We start from the raw sequence: 13615 nt of genomic DNA on the forward strand, positions 1-13615 counted from the left end.
GTGTTGTAATTGGATGATGTGCATGTAATTACATTGATTCAATTATAGTGAAGGAAATCTCCCAAGTCAGCCGGGAGGCCTGGATGTAGTTTGCAGTGGACAGCAAACGAACCAGGATAAAAATTCGCATTGCAGGATTTGTTTTCTCTCTCTCTCTTTACTGTTTTCAATCGATTATTTGGTATAGTGGATTCAATTGATACATTTTGTACTTGTGTTATAGTGAAGGATACTCTGATATTAAAATCTGTAAGCTCTGTTATTCGTTCCATTATCGGTTAACTGTTGTGCAATTAATCGTTTCTGTAATAGCTTACTGTTTCTGTTTAATCGATTAAAACTGTTGTGTTAATCGATTATCCTTGTTCTGTTAATCGATTAAGTTTGTTCTGTTAATCGATTATCTTCATCCTGTAATCGATTAATTAGGGGTGATTTAGCATTAAGTGTTGAGTTTCGAAAAGCGGCTACATTAACCACTATACCTATTCAACCCCCCTCCCCCTTCTAGGTGTATTGTAACCACTGATACCTAACATAAAGTATAATTATGTGGTATAAGTATAAATGAATATCAATGGCATGTTCCTAAGATTCCTAGGATTAAAATGCATGTGTTTTATCATGTCACTGATCTATGTTGGAATTTATCTTCTTATTACAGGAGAAGAAAGTCAGTGGCACAGAAAGATCGCCCTCCTCCCAAGAAAATAAAAGGAGGATCCACTTCAGCTCAATTTGATCGACTGAAGTTCACCTCTAAGGAAAAGGAGGAGAGGTTTCTCATCCTCCTCCATTGGATGTTTGTTGTAGAGCGGCAGGTCCTACTACAACCAAATGAGTATCTGGAGTTTACTGGCCCGCTGGATGAGCTAGGATGGTGGATATTAGCATCTCCAAATGATAAATTTTACCTTGAGGTGTTCAAAGAGTTTTATGCTAATTCCTACCCGTTGGAGGAAGGAGGAGAGGAATTTCCACACAAATTCTGGGTTCGAGGCACAACCATCAAGTATGACCAGGATTCTATTCATTTTTTTGATATACATCCCCTATGATACCCGGATTGAGATGTTTGACTATCACGACAAACTACTGAGCCACAATGATGGGTTTCACAATCGCACCACGGTTGCACTCCTATGCATCCCAGGGAGATCATATAGCACCAACAGTGATGAGCAACCACTAAGATTATACAGGATGCATATAACTACTCTGAAATAGATTTGGATGATATTTATGTTGCACAATGTCATCCCAAATAGTCATGTGTCTTCCTTACCCTTGAATGATTGTCACCATATCTTCAGTATTTTGAAGGGCATAAAGATTGATGTTATTGAGATCATTGCTAATGAGATATATAAAATTGCTGCAAAGGGGGCAAGAAGGGTACCATGGGTTTCCCTTCATTGATCACTACACTGTGTGCTAGACAAGGAGTTAGGGTCAACCGTACTGAGAAGATCAAACTGTCAATTACTAAATAGTACATCAACTAGAACTACAAAGGGGAGTCCGGCTAACATCAAGGCCAAGGGTCAAATCCGCCACAACCACCTCCTCACACTGAACCAGTCCACCCACAACCACAATCAATGCCACACTCGACACCACCTTAGGAGTTCTCAATTCCGGAGTAACTTCATCGGCTCACACTACATAGGGAGCATCTGGAGCTCCAAAATGAAATGTTGCAACAAGGCCAGGTATTCCAGCAGAAAGGGTTATTTGTTGCTTTCCAGTTTCTTCGGTCTGGGGTCAGGCCTAATTTTTCGGAGAGGACATGACCTTCTGGACCTGCTGATGGTGATGACATTTTTGATGATGATGCTGAGGGTGATGCTGAAGATGATGTCGACTTTCTGCTCTGATGAGCGCTTTTGAGCTAATAACTAAAATTGGTTCCTCTGTTACTTATATTGTTGTTTATCTTTTGTAGTTTAGGATGTATGTGTAGGATGCATGTTTCGGATGTAGGAGTAATTGTTGTATGTACTCTGTGTTGTGTTTGTTTGTAGTTTCACGTTAAGTAACAACGGTTTAGTCAATGAAATTGTGTCTAGTTTAAATATGTTTGCTGTAATCCAATTGTGTAGTTGTGCTAGAAATATGTCAATTAAAATCTAGTATAAGACTATGTGATTGAGATTGATCAGGGTTCTGAGTTTACTGTGTTCGAGATGTGGATGTTGATTCAGACACATACCAAATAGGTTGATTCAGACACATACCAAATAGGTTGAATAATGAGCAATTTAGTCCAAGGACAAAAGCCTATAACCGGGTGAGAGAGTGCACCCAAACACAGATGAGTGTCTTTGCGGGATTTCGCCAATGAACTTTGCCTGATTTTTTATTGCCATTAAGTAGGGAATAGCGTGGAAATGATTAAGGCTTAGTTTAGGATAGTTGAGCTATAGCCAGACAGCCTACTCGGATGAATCATGGACCTGATTTTTGTTAGCCCCTTTGAGCTGAAAACTTTTGTTAAAATTATGAACCTAAGCCACATCGAAGAGTATCAATCCCCATACCCTTGGAGAGGGATCATTAATGCATATGAGTCATGTTGGGCAATGTGAATGAAGTCTGTGAATATGAGGGTAGTGGAATAAAATAGACTCATTCTTCAACCATGTGTTAAATGGTAAAGTATGAAGCAACAGAAAGAAAGAAATAAGTGAAAAATAAATAATGCGAGAAAATAGTGACTCAAAAGAAAAGAGTCGGTTGAAGAAGGAGAATCAAATGGTTGATAGAAAAGAACATGGTACAAAGAAATTGGAAAGGGAACACGAGAAGAAAATGTAATTATGCACTAATGGTCTATCTTCCCTTTTGAATCCTAGAAAAACCAATATTTTTTTTAGTCAAGCCTCATTACAACCTTGATGAAGTCCTTAAGATCCATGATTGAACTTGTGTACATGGTTCGATTGAACTTGTGTACATGGTTCGATTGAACTGAAAGGCAAAGTCGAATTGTTTGGGGTCCAACAAAGAGATGAGTGATACACATAACTTGTGAGATTGAGAGAGTTCCTTTGATTGAACTGATTAGTTATTCTTGCTATTCTGTTTGAAATTGAACTACATGTGCATTCTGTTATCAGTTGGAACTTGGTCCACTATGATTGATCATGAAACAAGTCTCTGTGAATAGTAAGTGAATGAAACTAGCTGATGCCATGATTGGATGAATAATTGTTTTGAGAAACCAGATGCACTAAATTGAATTATACTGTGTTACTTTGCTTGAGGACAAGCAAGATTCTAGGTTTGGGGAGTTTGTTAAGTGCCAAATTTTTAATGAAATATATATGAATTTGGTGCACTTAATACACATTTATGCTGTAATTGCGTATGATTCCAGATAACTTGGTCAATCGTATTTTGTGTAGGAATTTATATTTGTTCATGTTGTTTCAGATTAAGAAATAAGAGAAAAATGGAGAAGATTGGTGCTTCTAAACACTACAAGCCTCGCCCAAGCCAGGAGAGTTTCACCCAAGCCACAAATAGGAGGAAAATCACTAGAAATCATTATTATCCCTCGCCCAAGCGAGGGACTGTCGCCCAAGCGACAGATGGATCTAAAAAGACCTGGTTACTCTGCTTGATTCTCGCCTAAGCGAAGGATCCTCACCCAAGCATGGGGCACCTCGCCCAAACGAGGTGCTCAGGCTTGGAAGTCTCTTATTTTCTCGCCTAAGCGAGAATCTCTATCTTGGGCGAGGGCTTGGAAGATGGAGCTAATATAGGCAGTTTCGGAAGTCATAGGGGGTTATGCAATCATTTTTCCAAAGCTTTTGGGCACAAAATTTCAGAGAGAAACACTAGGAAAGACGATAAAAGTTGTGGGAACAACTCTACATCCAATTTTCATGTATACTTTCATGAGTCGAGCATTGTAATAGCGAGGATGAGTGACTAGATCTTCATTGTTGGGATTTGAAATATAATCTCCTTACCTTATACTCCTTGATTCAATTCTAATGTAATTGTTATATGACTTTTGGAAGTTTATCCCGTTTTTATTGCTTGAGTTTAATTAGCTACTGAATTCTTGTTCTTGGGTTCAAGTTTAATTGGGAAGTTAAACTTGATACCGGATCTGGGTCATCTTCTTCATATGTCACTATTTCAAGAATGGACAATGATGTATGAATTGCTTTTACATTAATTTAATGCTAGTTAATTAGCAACACAATGTCACCAATTCCTGCAAACTTGCTTATGACATGGTTTCCCATTTTCACAGTACCATAATCACATTTCTTGTAGTTTGAGAAGAAACCTTCATGTGGACTTACATGGAAAGTAGCACTGGAGCCAATGATCCAAGCACAATCACCATATGCAACATTTATGTAATTGTCTTCTCCAATGAGGAGAACATCATCATCTGTGGCGATGGTTGTGGTAGACTTATACTTATTTTTCCTTGGATCAACTAAATCTTCACGAACATTTCCAACTTTCTGGTCTTTCTTCAAAGACTTGCATTCAGATCTTTTATGTCATTCTTTACTATAATAATAGCATGTTATTGATCTCATACGAGATTGAGAGTAACCTCTTAATTTTCTTTTGCTTCTTCCACGAGATCCATTCCTCCCATGAGTTTCACTTCTTTCACGTCTCTCCACAATATTTGCTTTAGAGTGAATGGATGTACTCCATTCTTTTCTTCTGGATTCTTCATTCAATAGACTGTCTGAAATAGTGTCCATTGAGACCTTCCCATCAGGGATTGAGTTGTTGAGCGTGACCACCAATGTATTCCAGCTTTCAGGCAACGAACTTAGTAGTAGAAGTGCTTGTAGCTCATCATCTATCTTCATATATATCTTTGTAAATTGATTGACAAGACCCTTGAATGAATTCAAGTGTTCTATCATGCTCTGACCATCTCTGTAGTTGAGTTTCACCAGCCTTCTGACAAGAGATGCTTTATTTTTGGGAGTTTTATTTTGAATCATATATTCAAGTTTCAACCATAACTCATAATCATTTATATATGTGGACACATGCTCACTAGGAATACAAATCTCACACAATGTGGATATAAATTCTTTCACTTTCTCTCTATGTTGTTCTTTCTCACTTGTTTGTTGTATCTCTTGTTCACAAGTCCCCTATATATAGTGAAGGGGATGAAAGCTCCATCATAAAGACATAGTGGATGATTAATTGTTGTCATACTTTTCAAGACACTTTGAAAAGTGCTACTCCAATTTTCTAAGTTAGACTTCATGATTCTCAAGAGTCAAGGAATAATTCCAAAACATCGGAATAGTCAACATTGAATATACTCAATGGTTCATCTACCAAGATTCATTGGTCTTGCTTCCACATCAATTAGGAAGGATTCCCAACATTTACTATCTCTCATTAACCAACTTATTTCAAAACAATAAAAACTCTCCACATCCAAAGCAGATACTGCCTCACACACACACACACACACACACACACACATATATATATATATATATATATATATATATATATATGGAGTAATTCAAGTAAAGACAACTCTTATATAAAAGTTGTGAAAATAATAAATATGAGTTTGACAATTATATGTGGATGGTTAAGATTGAAAATTAGTTATTACTCACATGATCACTTCTTTTAATCTTGATCATTCAATAGGATCCAATAGTCTATATTAATTGTTCTCAATTTCTCACAATAACACATCATTACCTATATAAATATGGAATTGACTCAAATATTGAAAGTTTTTATATAAATTAGATTTGAGTCCTACAATGCACATATGATTAAGATTAAAAGTCAATTAACGAACACATTATCATTTAAAAAAGAAAATGTGTTTATTTATTTTTAATATACACCGTACAATTCAAATAAAATTCAATGATCTATATATAAAAAGTTAATCAAGTAAGAATAATTCTCGTATGAAAACTTTAAAACAATAAATTTTGACCTTACAATCATATATAGATGATTATGATTAAAAGTTAGATGTTGGTCATATGATCACTTAAAAAATCCATGTGTATGTATCTTTTAATTTTAACCATTCAAATAAGATATAATGATTTATATTAATTATTCTTATTTCTCACAATAAATAATTATGATTAAAAATAAGTTATTATCATGTGATAATTATGTGCATGTATATCTTTTAATATTAGCATTTAATTAATATCTAATAATTTATATTAATTATTCTCATTTCTTATAATTATAATTGTTTTTACTTGAATTTGTGTGGTCTTAATTGTTGGATAAAAGAAAAGAAATCACACTCCCCACTTACACTCACAAGGGAATGAAAAACAAAAAGATGAAAATGAATTTAACAAACTTGAGAGGGAACAAAATGATTCACTAAATTAATATTGACATGGCCTTGAATACATGGTGTACATTCTATTTATAGTATAACAAACTATAACTACTAAAACTACTTTCTAATAATAGCCGTTTTTGAATTACAATTCTCTAACACTCTCCCTTAATTCAAAACTATTACAAGCACACTACACTCAACATTCATCTTAACTCTCTAAACCTATCTATCTTTAATGACTTGGTCATTACATCTGCAACTTGCAAATCTATCCCACAATGCTTCAACTTTATCTTGTCCTTTTCAACTTGATCTCTTAGGAAATGTTATTTTCTTTCTATGTGCTTACTTCGTTCATGAGCTACTAGATTTTTTGCCAAACTGATAGCAGACTTGTTGTCCACCAACAATTCTACTATGCCTCCAAAATCAACCCCCAATTCTTCAAGTAAAGAGGTTATACACCGTGCTTGGCATACAGCACGGCACGCAGAGATATACTCTGTCTCACAAGTAGAAAACGCCACCACTCATTGCTTCTTAGAACACCATGAGATTGGTGATCTAGAAAGCAAAAACACATAGCCTCTGGTGCTCTTCCTTTCTAGTGGATCTCCACTCCAATCTAAACCAGAGTAAGCAACTAGCTACAATCTGTGTTTTGTTTGCTTGTGAAGTAGTATTCCAAAATCAGGTGTGCCCCTTAGATACCTTAGAATTCTCTTGGCTGCCACAAGATGACATTTTTTAGGATCATCCATAAACCTGCTCACCTCACCAACACTATGTGAAACCTCTGGTCTTGTGTGACAAAGGAATCTTAAGCATTCAACAATCTGTCTAAAGAGATGCCATCAACTACAACTTGATGTTCTCTTTTGTCCAGCTTTAGATTATTCTTTGCAAGTGTTTCAGCAGAGTTACAATTCAGAATATTGAATTTCCTTAGTACATCTTGTGCGTACTTTCTTTGATGCATAAAAATTCCTTCATCAACTTGCATGAATTCAATCCCAAGGAAGTAGGATAACTTGCCTAAATCATGCATTTCAAATTCAGACTTGAGGCTTTGCTTCACATCTTCAATTCTATCTGAGTTGCTCCATGTGATTAGAAAATCATCCACATAGAGGCAAATGATTAAGGTGTCACACTTGTTCAGGTTCTTCACATACACACCATGTTCCACATCACACTTCTTGAATCCTGAACTTAGGAATAATGTATCTATCTTTTGTTCCAAGCTCTTGGAGCTTGTCTCGGCCCATACACGACCTTTCTCAGCCTATACACCTTTTCCTCATTGCCTTTGATTTCAAAACCTAGTGGTTGCTTGACATATACCTTCTCCTCAAGAGAACCATTGAGCAAGGCAGACTTAACATCCAATTTCCATATGTCCCAATTATTCCAATTTGCTAAGGTCGCCAACATTCTAACAGTTTCTAACCTTGCAACTAGAGCAAATATTTTAAAAAAGTCAACTCCTTCTTTCTACATGAATCCCTTTGCCACAATGCAATGTACTGAACCAATTCCCCTTCATCAGTTATAATGTCATTAGAGGATATTTGATACTCTCTGAGTCTGGTGGGCAAGTTTTTGGTCCTACTGGGCCTTCATGTGTCACTTTCATCAGTGGTTGTCTCTGCTTCATGTTCAACCTCATATAAATTGTGAGACTCGGTGTTGAGGTCATGTGTGTTCCATTCTAATACGATTTGAATGGTTGGTTCTGATGTTGGTTTCTCTTCCTTCCAAGAGCTTGATTCAACAAAGTGCACATCTCTACTAAACATGACTTTAAGTGTCCTTGGATTGAGTAGTTTGTAGGATCCAGTGGCATTGTATCCTACAAAAATCATATGTTCACTTTTATCATCCAATTTTCTTCTCATTTCATCATGGATATGCATATAGCATAGTGATCCAAAGATCCTAAAGTGTCTAATGGAGGGTTTCCTCCCTGACCAAATTTCCTCAGGCACCTTAAATTCTAGTCTCTTTGTAGGGCAATGATTCAAGACATAGGTTGTTCTTATTGCAGCTTCACCCCATAGACTCTATGGCAAATTTCTGGTTTTTAGCATGCTTCTAACCATATTTAGAATTGTTATGTTTCTCCTTTCAGTAACACCATTATGCTGAGGAGTATATGGTGTTGTAACCTCATGTTGAATCCCATTTCCACTGCAGAATGCTTCAAATTCTCTAGATAGAAACTCACCTCCACCATATGTTCTTAGTATCCTGATAGATTTCTCAGATTGCTTCTCAACCATGCACTTAAAGGCCTTGAATGTGCCAATCACATCACTCTTAGCCTTTATGATAAAGCTAGAGTTTTCTGCTAAATTCATCTACAAAGGTGAAAAATATTTGTTTCCACCTAAGGAGGGAATCTCCAATGACCCACATACATCTGAGTACACAAAATGCAACAGGTTGTTGGCTCTAGATGCAGTGAACATGTTGAATGAGGACCTTGACTGCTTGTTGATCAAACAACTGTCACAAGCTCTCTTAGGCACCTGCACTGAGGGCAAACCAAGAACCATGTTTTTGGTCTTCATGAGAGTTAGATATTTAAAGTTAAAGTGACCAAGTCTTATGTACCATAGCCATGTGTCATCACTTAACATTTCAACATTAAGGCACTGGGATTCAATAGCATTAAGATTCACTTGGAATGTTCTATTTTGTGTGAGAGGAGTCCTCATGATCTTTCTTTCTACAAAGTCAAAGATCTCTAAATACCCATTCTTCATATTAACTGAGAAGTTTTTCTCAAGTAGTTTCCCCAAGTTGATTAGATTGTTCCTCATATTTGGCACAAAGAGGACATTTGTGATTATGGCTTTCCCTCCATCCTTCTTTGTTATCGTCACATCTCCAGTGCCTTCAGCTTGAATTACTCTATTGTCTGCAAATCTAACTTTACTCATCTTGCTTGAGTCAAAGTTGACAAGTCAATTCCTATGGACTGTCATATGGTTGGAGCAGCCAGAGTCAATGTACCGGGTTTCACCACTACTACTTTCTTGGTTTGTAGTCATCATCAGCAAGATAGGGTTGTCCTCATCCTTATTGATTCTTTATTTCTTCACCATGTGTGCCTCATTGTGATGCCTACCATTGGAATCATATTGACATACAGAGGTTTGGCACATAGAGGAGAAGTGTCCAATCTTATTGCAATTGAAAAACTTGATCCTCTTTCTGTATACTCTTTTCCTCCCTCCTCTCCAATTATTGGCTCCTCATTTTCTGGTTGAGCTTATTGAGTGATCTTCATGATTTGATCTCTTTCCTATATAATCTCTCCCCCTTCCTCAGTTCTTGTTGCCACATTTGCTGTAAAATCCTCATCTCTTAAAAATCTGGGTCTGCAATGCTTGATTAGTGGACTTCTCAGTGGACCTCTCAATGAGCCTCTGCTCATGAGCCTCGGGGGAACCTTGGAGTTCTTCAACCTTCAATTCTTCAAGGTTCTTGGATTCCTCAATTCCCACAACTAAATGGTCAAAGTTAGGTGTTAGAGTTCTCAAAATATTCTCAATGAATGTTTAATCATTGATCACCTTACCACATGCCTTCATTTGATTTGCGAGGCTGATAATTCTATTGAAGAATTGTGCAATTTTTCACTCATTTTCATTTCCATCTATTCATATTGGTGTCTCATGGTTTGTAGCCTGACTTTTGTCAATTGCTCTGCCCTTTTGTTGCATTTCTGTAGAATTTGTCATGCTTCATGTGAGGATTTTGCTGCTGCAATCTTCTCAAAATGTGTTTCATCTACACATTGATGGATGAGGCACATTGCTTTGCAATATTTCTTCTTATTCTCCTTGTATGCAAGCCTTTGTGAATCTGTTGTAGCATCATCAACATTTGGATATCCTTCTTCCACAATCTCTTCAATTTCTTGAAAGCCCATGATGACTTTCATTTGAATAATCCATCTATTCTAGTTTTTGCCGTCAAGAATAGGTAGGTTTGCCGGGAAAGAATTGCCTTCATAACCCATGATGTTGAAGGAGAATAATATGATCTTGCTCTAGCTCTGATACCAATTTGTTGGAGAAAAGAAAAGAAATCACACTTCTCACTTACACTCACAAGAGAATGAAAAACAGAACGATGAAAATGACTTTAACAAACTTGAGAGGAAATAAAATGATTCACTAAATTGTTATTGACATGACCTTAAATACATTGTGTACATTCTATTTATAGTATAATAAATTATAAGTACTAAAACTACTTTCTAATAATAGCGTTCTTTGAATTACAATTCTCTAATATTAATTGTATTCAGAATTGTGATATTGCAGATTTGGTATTATTTTGGACCTCTTACATCGGTTCTAGTTTTTTGTATCAGTTTTATATATCATTGTCCTAATAACATTGATTAAGGAACCAAAAACAAAGTGTGCGATTTTATTAAGAAATGGTGTAACACCCCTATACTACTAGAACTGTAACAAAAATAAAATAAAATAATAGCAAAAATAGATCCTAAGTTGAAAACAAGGGAATAAAATTTTCAAAAACTCTTGCTTTCTAAGCAACCTGAAGAAGGAAAATATTTTATTAAACTTCTCAGAAATCATACCTTACATAGATATAGAGACATCAACTCGGAGTTATATTGCCATAATAACAACATATATTATTTAAGTACGAGGATTATCTTTCAGCTAGGATTATTTCAAAGTCACAAACAATCCAAAGAACAATACCTTAGGAGACTAAAAGCATGAGTATCATAAAACATTTATAATAAGAAAAAAAAGTATATAATCATTCACACAATTATAATATAAATCTTTACACTGAAAATGCGTAAATATTAATATATCATACATACAATTATAATATGACACATGGCCCGAATCACTCTCATCGCAATCATCACACTACGCCAGAATAGCAAAACAACGACACTTAAAATTGTCATTCAATAATGTTTTTCGGGTGTTGTCTATGTAAGCGCAGTACAGTATAGGGTTAGACTCAACAGCAAAGCATTGTACAAAGTAACATTTAACCAGTCTAACTGAAATGAGTGTAGTTAAATGTCTACTTTTAAATAAGGTAAAATCTCTCTCAAACATTATATCAATCACATAACAAACTACTAGAAATATATTCGTCTATTTCTATATTTATGCCCAAGACCCAATTTGTCATTAAATATATTTATGGTAATTTTATTTATTCATTTTTATCTTATTGATCATTTAATTAAATAGATTATATGATAAGGTCCTTGATTAAAAATTAGAGACTTGTTATTATAATAGAGATTATAATAATGAGAAACATGTCTCTTATAATTTTTAATCTAAATTGTTCTTGGTCGTAGAATCATTGAGAATAGGACATCGATGACTCGGGTAGACCAATATATGTGTGATAGTATTTATTGGATAAATATTAATAGATCTCATTTATTAAATTACACATATAGATGATGTATATGTGGATATGATCATTGAACTGACTCAATCAAGAATTCCTAATGGTTAAGATTACCTTAAATTGTCAATAGGAAATTCTCAAGAAGAAATGAAATAGTTTCCTTTGACCTGGGAATAACTTAGTAATTAATATGTTATTTATCATACTTTGATTTCAGACAAATAATGTCTCAGGAAGTTATTTGAATGAATATTGGGTGTGATTAAATACTTGTAGAATTAATGATTATTCAAGAAGGAATTCATCAACTCTTGGTAATGAGTTTGAGCTCTATAATAAAATGATATTGGCCAAGGTACTACAATGAATAAAGAAATGAGTTTATTTGAGTCATTATGCCAACTTACTAAAGTTTGACAATTGTACCATACTTTAAAGTTAGCACAGAGCTATAAAGATGGAAGGAAGTATTTTAATTAATCTTCTAGTGTTTCTTGAAAGTAAAATATATTACTTAATGCTATCTAGTCGTTAAGGAGTGTTGCTAGACACCAACCTTGATTAGTAAATTAATTTAGTTAATATACTACCAGCTTAGTATTGAACCTACGATGTCACATACTAACGAGTGTTCTAATCTTTGCTAATAATTATGTTATTTGATAATTAAATTGGAGAATTTAATTTGATCAAATAAATAATTTTTTGGAATATTATTTTAATTCTATGCTAGCGCCAGGATTTAAATAATAAAGAAAACCATATTCTAAATTATTTACTTGTAGCTGAAAATAAAAGATGAGTTATTATGTTGTTTTATGAAACAATAGATGGTAATTGGTTTGCAACATTTCAAATCAATAGGTACCACTTGAAGAGTTGTAATATGTAAATATATATACATAATATGAAAATATGTCTTTTGATATCCAAAAGATGGAGGGAATTTTTCCCTACGTAACAGTGCAGAGTGCATGCATCACACATATATATTTATGTATATGTTTGTTTTGTGACGTGGCTTAGTGAACGATACAACAACGTAACAAAGAGAGAAAAGAGGTTTTCTTTCACCGTATTGGGCAATAACAAAAGAAAATTTGTGCTGTACTTTTATGCAATCTTTTCTCTTCTTTATTTGCTACACTTACATACAAAAGAGTTTTGTGCATAAGATATTCTTAGTTTTAGAGTGTTATGTGTTTCTGCTCCATTGATTCAAATAGTTGATAGCAAAGGTTGGTCTCGGTGTGGATACACGCGTAGAGTTTTCATAATTTTTGAAGAACAACTTTAAAGATTCAGGAACTACAACCAGGTATGCATTTTATATGGAGTTTTTTTAGTTATGTATAATTTTAGACACAAATAGATTCATGTTTATTCTGGTGTGTGTTATGAACACTATTAAAATTTCTTTCAATTGGTATCAGAGCAAGGCTTTTGTGTTTAATTTATATATAATTGTTTTGTATGATTATGGTTTGTTTGCACAATAGATTCTTTCTTTGTATGAATATTGTTTACTTGTACTTAAAAAAAACATATATATTCATGATGAAGTGCATATGTCTCCATGCCTTATATATAAGAGCACTTTTATGGAAGGCCTCTTATTCCCTGTGCAATTATGAATATGCATATGATGCAATGCTTTATAGAAAGTCAGACAGTGTACAACTTTGATAGAGTTCACTTTACAATTTTGACACTATGCACTATCCAATGTTTTTATATATGCTTGTGCAGGCACCATGCGTTTTTTCCCCTCTCTGATATATGCATATATGTGTCTTGACCCTTCATTGATTATATGTGTAAATGATATATATATATATATATATATAT

Source organism: Lupinus angustifolius, chromosome LG15 (genome assembly GCF_001865875.1).
Source record: "Lupinus angustifolius cultivar Tanjil chromosome LG15, LupAngTanjil_v1.0, whole genome shotgun sequence".
Lineage (NCBI taxonomy): Eukaryota > Viridiplantae > Streptophyta > Magnoliopsida > Fabales > Fabaceae > Lupinus > Lupinus angustifolius.